This window comes from Pseudophryne corroboree, chromosome 5, assembly GCF_028390025.1.
Source record: "Pseudophryne corroboree isolate aPseCor3 chromosome 5, aPseCor3.hap2, whole genome shotgun sequence".
Lineage (NCBI taxonomy): Eukaryota > Metazoa > Chordata > Amphibia > Anura > Myobatrachidae > Pseudophryne > Pseudophryne corroboree.
This window is the reverse complement of record NC_086448.1, coordinates 427334772-427343643: the sequence shown is the minus strand read 5'-3', so window position 1 is coordinate 427343643 and position 8872 is coordinate 427334772. Positions and strand designations below refer to the sequence as shown.

At 40.5% G+C, this 8872-nt stretch overlaps 1 pseudogene; it reads left to right on the top strand.

The window, feature by feature from the left end:
- The first annotated feature begins 8281 nt into the window (after nt 1–8281).
- Nucleotides 8282–8401, top strand: LOC134929986 (5S ribosomal RNA; annotated as a pseudogene).
- Nucleotides 8402–8872: the final 471 nt, after the last annotated feature.

The window sequence follows — 8872 nt, the reverse complement described above, 5'->3', positions numbered from 1 at the left end:
AGATATATCCCACACCTGATGACACCAGGAACTCTGTATCCTAGACTCTGAGAGAATTTCCAAAATTTTTCTTGTGGAAAACCATGGTCTCTTGTGATGTTGTAAGTGCTCCCGAATCTGGAAACAAGTAGTGTCTAGTGTTCTCTGATAGTCTCCCAGACTTGAAAAAAAAATGAGGTCTACTTGGTCTTGGCTTCAAATAAGAACTGTTGAGGTGCCACCTCTTTTCTGTGGTAAGCCTTGGGTGAATGAATCCCATATGATGATGGCTGGAAGTCCTATAGAAACCAAGGCAGTCACGGGTTCTGATGTCAAAATATCAGATGGGGCTTCCTAGGTTAGTGGAAGTCCTGAGGAAATGATGGTGTGGCCCTGCTGTGAATTAGATGTGGTGTGAAGGAAAGAAGGGAAAAGATGAATGGAAAAGAGTGACAGAAAGAGAATGGGGGAGAAAAGAAAGGGGATCAGGTTTGGTAGCACACCACTTCGGCTTTTTGATCATCTGCCTGGGCATCGAATTAAAAAATGAGAGGGTGGTGCGGAACGACACTGATACCGAAGAAAGCTAGAGGGACACTTCTACTGTCCTGTTTTTTAACAAGATGGTGCTCTGTTGACAAATTGCATTGCAGAGCCACCAAAAATGTTTAAACAGAATGAGAGGGTGTGCCGGAAATCTGTTATGATTTGAAAAATGTTGCTTTAAAGAATATTGATATTAATCTATAGTGAGTCACGTGTTATGTTAAAAGTAATACAATGATACACTCTAATGAGTCACGTGCAATCTACAATAACTCAAAAAACGGTCTGCAACCTATTTCAAATGTGTAATGTATCCAAAAAATCCCCTATTAGGAATCATGGAATCAATGAAAAATAGATACTAACAAAATGATAGTGTAACCAGGACCATAGAGCTGCTGTTTGGTAAGTGTGGTATATGCCCACTGATAAGCCTGTTCCCCTAAGTTAATATAAGAGATATATATGTCTCGTCAGTTGCTGATATAATTGACAGAAAAATGTGCCTCTAACAAATGCTGGTATATGCATGTGATCCCAATAGTTCGTTGATGAGGCTGTCAGTAAAATGAAGAAACAAATTATCCGGGGAAACTCGAAAATGATGTAACATCAGAGAAACCCCAGAGACCTACTGTTACGTAGAGGGGTAGAATACCCCCACAGGTCGCTGGACGCAGCTTCTAAATGTCCGTGGAGAAGGGTGAGCCTGGCAAGGAGACGCCGGTGTCCACGGTCCGCCGACCGGAGGAAACTAAAACAATTAGAAATCCCTAGCACCCCTAGGGGGGGAGACAGCAGCACAGAGTATACCAGGAGACAGCATAACTCCGGAATTGCTTGAGCAATGTACTCAAAAATTAGTACACATATGCCTTACAATCGGAACAAACACTGTGGGTGGAAGACACCACTAGCACCCCTAGGGGTGAGGCAGCAGCACTGAGTATTTCAGCAGGCAGCATAATTCTGTAATGGCTGCAGCAATGTACAATAAACTTGCTACACATATGACTTTCACTCTGGAAACAAACACAGTGGGGGTAACACACCACTTGCACCCCTAGGGGTGGGCCAGCAGCACACACTATATCAGGACATGCATGATATCTCAGTGATGACAGGGCTGAATGTGACAGGGCCAGTGACATGATGTGAGGAGGGAAATGCAGGTAGCACAAAGCCACACACTGAGAGTTATATAGTGGAAGTAGCATGGTCCCCCAGCAGCACAGAGTATGTCAGGAGATACATAATGTGCTGTGCTATATGAGAAACTGTAAAAAAAATATGATAATTTCACAGGGGCACTGACATGATGTGAGGAGGGGAATGGAGGCAGCAGGATGCCACAGACTGAGAGTTGTATAGTGGGAAGAGCAGGGTCCCTTGGAGGAAGAAAAAGGGGTCCGGCCAATACAAAAAGTGCATCAGGGAAGCAAGATATTCCTATATACTATGGCTATATACTAGATCTCCAACCAACCAACATAAATAAATGAACTATCATTCTAATTTACCATCCTCATCCCGTAGCTAAGCACGGGTATTCCGCTATCTACAATGTTATTTAAACTGTGTTTACTATTTCAATTTATTTTTGTAAACAGATATTCTTAAAATCCCGGGCAACGGCGGGTACTCCAGCCAGTGTGTATATTTTATATATATATATATGTATATATATATATATATATATATATATATATATATGTATATATATATATATATATATATATACACACAGGTTGAGTATCCCTATCCCATATCCAAATATTCCGAAATACGGAATATTCCGAAATATAGACTTTTTTGAGTGAGAATGAGATAGTGAAACCTTTGTTTTCTGATGGCTCAATGTATGCAAACTTTGTTTAATACACGAAGTTATTCAAAATATTGTATTAAATGACCTTCAGGCTGTGTGTATAAGGTGTATATGAAGCATAAATGAATTGTATGAATGTGCACACACTTTGTTTAATGCACAAAATTATTAAAAATATTGGCTAAAATGACCTTCAGGCTGTGTCTATAAGGTGTATATGAAACAAATGCATTCTGTGCTTAGATTTGGGTCCTATCACCATGATATCTCATTATGGTATGCAATTATTCCAAAATACAGAAAAATCCGATATCCAAAATACTTCTGGTCCCAAGCATTTTGGATAAGGGATACTCAACCTGTATATATATATATCTTGGGGAGGGGGTTGTATATTTGTCATATTTGTATACTCAGATCCCTATATAGGTGTAAAGAAATTATTATTTGGGTTATAAAAACTAATTAGTATGTTTCCTAAGGAATACAAGTAAAAATAATAAAAATAAAACTTAAGATAAAAAGTCAAAAAATAAAACTAAAATCTGTATAAAATTGAAGGTGCCTCAGTATAGCTTGTATAGCCTGCTAACTGTTAGTGTATTACATATATATATATATATATATATATATATATATATATATGATGCAATACTGTCATGTGTAACTGTTTACACACACACACACACACACACACACACACATAATATATATACTGCTCAAAAAAATAAAGGGAACACTAAAATAACACATCCTAGATCTGAATGAATGAAACATTCTTATTAAATACTTTGTTATTTACATAGTTGTATGTGCTGACAACAAAATCACACAAAAATTATCAATGGAAATCAAATTTATTAACCCATGGAGGTCTGGATTTGGAGTCACACTCAAAATTAAAGTGGAAAAACACACTACAGGCTGATCCAACTTTGATGCAATGTCCTTAAAACAAGTAAAAATGAGGCTCAGTAGTGTGTGTGGCCTCCACGTACCTGTATGACCTCCCTACAATGCCTGGGCATGCTCTTGATGAGGTGGCGGATGGTCTCCTGAGGGATCTCCTCCCAGACCTGGACTAAAGCATCCGCCAACTCCTGGACAGTCTGTGGTGCAACGTGGCGTTGGTGGATGGAGTGAGACATGATGTCCCAGATGTGCTCAATTGGATTCAGGTCTGGGGAACCGGCGGGCCAGTCCATAGCATCAATGCCTTCATCTTGCAGGAACTGCTGACACACTCCAGCCACATGAGGTCTAGCATTGTCTTGCATTAGGAGGAACCCAGGGCCAACCGCACCAGCATATGGTCTCACAAGGGGTCTGAGGATCTCATCTCGGTACCTAATGGCAGTCAGGCTACCTCTGGCGAGCACATGGAGGGCTGTGCGGCCCCCAAAGAAATGCCACCCTACACCATTACTGACCCACTGCCATACCGGTCATGCTGGAGGATGTTGCAGGCAGCAGAACGTTCTCCTTGGCGTCTCCAGACTCTGTCACGTCTGTCACATGTGATCAGTGAGAACCTGCTTTCATCTGTGAAGAGCACAGGGCGCCAGTGGCGAATTTGCCAATCTTGGTGTTCTCTGGCAAATGGCAAACGTCCTGCACGGTGTTGGGCTGTAAGCACAACCCCCACCTGTGGACATCGGGCCCTCATACCACCCTCATGGAGTCTGTTTCTGATCGTTTGAGTAGACACATGCACATTTGTGGCTTGCTGGAGGTCATTTTGCAGGGCTCTGGCAGTGCTCCTCCTGTTCCTCCTTGCACAAAGGCGAAGGTAGTGGTCCTGCTGCTGGGTTGTTGCCCTCCTACAGCCTCCTCCACGTCTCCTGCTGTACTGGCCTGTCTCCTGGTAGCGCCTCCATGCCCTGGACACTACGCTGACAGACACAGCAAACCTTCTTGCCACAGCTCACATTGATGTGCCATCCTGGATGAGCTGCACTACCTGAGCCACTTGTGTGAGTTGGAGACTCCGTCTCATGCTACCACTAGAGTGAAAGCACCGGCAGCTTTCAAAAGTGACCAAAACATCAGCCACAAAGCATAGGAGCTGAGAAGTGGTCTATGGTCACCACCTGCAGAACAACTCCTTTATTGGGGGTGTCTTGCTAATTGCCTATAATTTCCACCTGTTGTCTATTCCATTTGCACAACAGCATGTGAAATTGATTGTCAATCACTGTTGCTTCCTAAGTGGACAGTTTGATTTCACAGAAGTGTGATTGACTTGGAGATACATTGTGTTGTTTAAGTGTTCCCTTTATTTTTTTGAGCAGTGGGTATATATAAAAATAAAACATTAATATAACAACAACATTATCAAATTAAGATGTATATATATATATATATATAGGGGGGAAAATTATTGCGCCACTTGTGTACATAGTTCCCTGAACTACCATCCCTGTGTTTTTGGGGGACAGCTGACGCCCTGTGCTAATCCCTAGGGAGTGTCGTTTACTTTAACTATACGTGGATCCTAGATCATTTGGTGTTGTACACAAGTGGCGCAATAATTTTCCCCCCTATTGTTGAAATCCTTTGGTATTAATTTTTATTTGCTGCCTGGTGCACTACAACCCATTTTTAGAATGTGGAGAAACTCAGATCGGGCAACCAAGAGACAAAACTGGTGCCAAAAGATATTTAATGAGAAACAACAATCTAGTGAACCCCCCCCACCTGGTGACTTAGATGAATTATTCTGGGGCATAGAAAGACTCCTCACCAAAGAAGTTAAAACATGGTGGGATATAAAGGGCCTAGAGCATTATATTTCAGTTGACAGAATTCCAAGAGGGCTTAGACTTCTAAAACAACCAACATTTGGCAACTTGGATGCAGCCTTCTTGGAAAAATGGGATAAAACACTACACAATTGTTCCATTGACCTAATGAAATTGCTGATTGATGAGAAGAAGAACTCCCTCTTAGAAGTAGAGAAGAACATCAAATGCAAAGAAAGTGAACTTGAACCCTTTAAAGATAAAGAGGATTACAAGATTAATGAAAAGGTCCTATACAGAAAAATGGAGCACATAGAAGAAGAGGTCACGAAAAATAAGGAGAAAAAATTTCTCAGGGACAAGATGGACTACGAACAAGGCAAAATTAAAAACTGGAGCAGGTTTGGAACTATGAACCAACAAATGAATCAAACCAAGAGACAATACTGGAAAACCATACCAACCAAAGGCAAACCACTACGGAATCCAGAAATGAATACACCATCTCCAACACTAAGGATGCAGAATAGATTTACAGCACTACAGAGACTCAACTCTAAAAGTGATCAGACTTTTTTAGCCCAAAGAACAGGAACACGACCAAAAGAAGCCACAAGAAATCCCCTGAAGGAAGATGTTCATCACGCTTCACCTCTCAAAAGAAGATATACAGAAGAAGAGGAAAACGGGGCAGTAGGAGGGAACGAGAACAAAAAAAGAACATTCTAATGACGAAACCTAAAGATAATGGAATTTTTAATTTATCAGAACATAAACTGTCGGAACCAGAAATATCCTTACTGAATAAAGGTCTGACGTTTGCACCCACGGGGGGTCTCAACAAATTTGAGCCCTTCATTGATCTAAACAAGTTTATCAGAAAACTGACACTTAAAAGACATTTCCTGAGGAAAGAGGATGCGGTAATCAGCAACTATGAAAACCAGTCAAAATCAGGTCTAAAACCGACCTCAAAATTTTATCCATTGGAGTCAAAGGGGAGTAATGTGAGCATTTTTTATGAACTGGTTAAGAAAGACCTATGTGAGACCAACCTGGAGAAGATTAAAGAGAAGAACATTACTAACCGGGAGAGTGAGGTGTTAAAAAAGCTACAGAAAAATAAGGGAATTGTTATAAAACAAGCTGATAAAGGGGGGGGGCTGGTTATCATGGACCGTGAGAAATATACTAATGAAGCACTGAGATTATTGGGAGATGATGTCTCATATACTAAACTGTCTGGCGACCCCAAAGATGCATTCGTCGGAGAACTAAGAACACTACTAGTACACGGTCTACGAAATGAGATAATTACAAAGGATGAATTCCAATTTTTAATGAAATCAGACCCCACTACCCCTATTTTTTATTTCTTGCCTAAAATCCATAAGATCTTGACCAATCCACCCGGAAGACCTATCGTGGCGGGTATTGACTCGCTTACATCAAATCTATCAGAATACGTCGACGTCTTCTTAAAACCTTATGTGAAAGAGCTGCCTTCGTACTTAAAAGACACTACTGCTGTGCTGAACTCCCTGAAAGACTTTGAATGGAAAGACACCTATAATTGGGCGACAGTAGATGTGCAATCACTGTACACTTGCATAGACCATAAGAAAGGTGTAATAGCATGCAAAGAATATATGGAAACCGACACTTCGCTTACAGCCATCCATAAAGAATTTTTATGTGACGTCATGTATTTTATTCTTCAGCATAATTATTTTAAGTTTTTAGATCATTTTAACTTACAACGCTGTGGGACTGCAATGGGCACAATTTTTGCACCGAGTTTCGCTAATCTTTTTATGGGTAGCTGGGAGAAGAATTTTATCTATGGTAACCATGATTTTAAGAACCATATTATCTTTTATCGTCGGTACATAGACGACATTTTAATTGTCTGGGATGGCACTGAAGAACGTTTTTATAAATTCCTGGAATTCCTGAGCACCAACGAGATGAATCTCATGTTTACTTCTAAACTTAACAAAGAATCTATTGAATTCCTCGATGTGATTCTAACAGGGAAGGAAGGAAGAGTCGAAACTAATAATTACATCAAGCAGGTCGATACAAATAGCTACCTGCATTATAAGAGCAACCACCTGAAGAAGTGGAAAAATAATATTCCCTTTTCTCAATTTAATAGAATAAAGAGGAACTGCAGCAACCAGGAAGAATGTGACACCCAAATAGAGAAATACAAAGAAAGATTCAAGAACAAAGAATACCCAGCTACCATCGTGGAAGAAGCGGCTCTCAAAGCAAGGGCTTTAGAGAGATCAACCCTGCTAGAATATAAACCCCAAAAAATCAAGAAAGAATCCGTTCCATTTATCACCACCTTCAACCGTCATGAGAAAACCATTAGAGACTCTCTTAACAACAACTGGGGAATCCTATTAATGGACCCTGTCCTCAAAGAAATACTACCTCCTCGCCCCGAAATCGTCTTCAGGAAATCAAAAAATCTAAAAGATATCCTGGCCCCCAGTATGCTACACAAGGAAGTTGAACAAGAATCAAAAATGCCAAGATGCACCGGTTCTTTTAAATGTGGCCGATGCAACATCTGCAGGTACCTACACCCAGTAAGGAAAACATTCTCGGATGCAGAAAAGAAGGAGGAATACAAAATTAAGGACTTCATAAACTGCAATACACAATCTGTGATTTATTTATTAGAATGTGACTGTGGGAAACAATATGTAGGTAAAACAAAGAGACCGCTGAAAATAAGGATACAGGAACATGTTCGCAATATAAAAAATAAAATGGAAAATCACGCAGTATCCAAACAATTCAACCTTGCACATAATTCCAATCCGGAGGCACTAACTTTTAAAGCGATTGAACTCGTGAAACTGGGAGAAAGGGGTGGCGACCTGGCCAATAAACTCTCACGCAGAGAAATGTTTTGGATTTTCCAATTACAAACACTCCATCCGAAGGGATTTAACGATTATTACGAAATCGCTCCTTTCCTGTGAAAACCACAGCCGTTGGATCATCACGGTTGGATCCTCACCTTATAGACTAACCCCATTCCCTATTCCCCCCCCCCACACCCCACTCCCCCCCCCCACCCTATTCCCATCCACACTATTCCCGTCTGTTAAATATCACCCCACAGCTGTATTGATATATTGAGATTGACACATGTACGGTAAAAAGTGATTATTACAGTCAGACCACACTGGAAAGGCCCAATCTCGTCCGATCTTGGAAGCGAAGCAGTGTCGGGCCTGATCAGTACCAGACCAGGGAGACCATCTGGGAAGATCAGGTACTGTAACCAAACTGACGATAATATAGCCTACATGAGCATGTCAGTTTAATATATCACACTATCTGCATCCTAATATTTTAAATTCGCACTCAGCACTTAATATCATATACCATTACCTTTAGCATGCATTTTGCACTTTACACATATTTTTATGTATTTATACATTTATATATTTATATGTTTATATATTTATATATTTATATGTTTCTATATGTTTATATATTCACTGTAGTAAGTCTAATTTACTAGAATAGTATCAACAATGACTAATCCCCGTTTTTCTATTTATTTTTATGCACTATACTGGAGAAATAAAACTTATGTCTCTAATCATGGTCCCCGCAAACATGGCTGCCGAGTGAAACTTTCTATGAACAAATCCTCTCAAAGATGGCCGCCGCAATGAAATTCCTGAGAACAAGCTTCATAGTGCTGTTCGGTCTCTAAACGTCCGCAGCCGCGGGCGCATGCGCAGTCGCA